The 1,050-nt window shown below is 32.2% G+C and overlaps 1 long non-coding RNA gene across 1 annotated transcript in view; it reads right to left on the bottom strand.

The window, feature by feature from the left end:
- Positions 1-470: 470 nt before the first annotated feature.
- Positions 471-1,050, bottom strand: part of LOC107577479 (uncharacterized) — a 1,710-nt gene continuing 1,130 nt past the window's right edge. The window contains exon 3 of the long non-coding RNA XR_001608210.1: positions 471-1,007. This is a non-coding gene — a long non-coding RNA (uncharacterized lncRNA). The remainder of the gene's footprint in view (positions 1,008-1,050) is intronic.

Raw genomic sequence — 1,050 nt, 5'->3', positions numbered from 1 at the left:
CAGCTTTGCATCATAGGAATAAATTATATTTTAAAGTATATTAAATAGAAAAACATTATTTAAATAGCAATATTTCACTATTTTTATTTTTCTTCTTTTTGATCAAATAAAGGCAGGCTTGATGAGCATAAAAACTTTAAAAACATCAACAAACATCTCAAACGTTTGAACAGCAGTGTACAACTGCTCATAAAAGAAAAGAAAGTTTTACATGTCTAAAAACAAAACAAAGGTCACATCTAAAATCAAATCTGACAAAGAAACAATATCTATCAGTATTAATATCAGAAATGTGCCTGACAAAAAACAGACTGGGATTTATTATAGCATCTTGTTCATTTTTAAGACACTAAAAACTTTTAAATTTTATAATTATTATTATCTCAACCATGAGCACCATGTTTTACCTTGAGTGTAAACTGAAATAATTAAATTGGCTCATGTGTAATCAGTAAATAATGAATGAGGTTTGGTAAATGTGTAGTTCTAATGTTAACTTACAAGAAATACATAATACAAAATACATTTATTCGTTCAAACACTTGTGGTACAGAACTGTTAAGGCAGCAACATACAGAATTGACAACAAAAATGTTCCTGTTTCAAGATCTCAATAAGAATACAATAAGAACAAACAGTGCACATTGTTTTCAGCAAGAGTATATCAAGAGAGATAATCTGCAACAGAAAATGTGATTGTACGTGACATGCCACTCCTGCTTCTGATGTGAACACTCATTTGTTAGCATGGGTGCTGGAAAATACAGGCTGCTCAGATGCTGCTGACACTTGCAGTGTGCCACAGACCCTTTAGTTTGCCACTGTTCCTCCTATATATGGAGCTTGAGTTGTTATCCTGCGAATTATGAAACGGGCAATAAACACGGCAAATAATAGAATTAATATAGTGCCAACACAGATCAATAATATCGTTATCCAGTCTGATTGTGTTCCTGGTTCTTGGTTTTCTTGTTTAGTAGATTTGTTTCCTTTTTCTGCTGTTGAATCTGCAACAAAACAAATGTTCAGAGAGAGAGAGAGAGAGAGAGA

Source organism: Sinocyclocheilus grahami, unplaced genomic scaffold, assembly GCF_001515645.1.
Source record: "Sinocyclocheilus grahami isolate Dianchi unplaced genomic scaffold, SAMN03320097.WGS_v1.1 scaffold6184.1, whole genome shotgun sequence".
NCBI lineage: Eukaryota > Metazoa > Chordata > Actinopteri > Cypriniformes > Cyprinidae > Sinocyclocheilus > Sinocyclocheilus grahami.
This window is presented reverse-complemented; position numbering and strand designations above follow the sequence as displayed.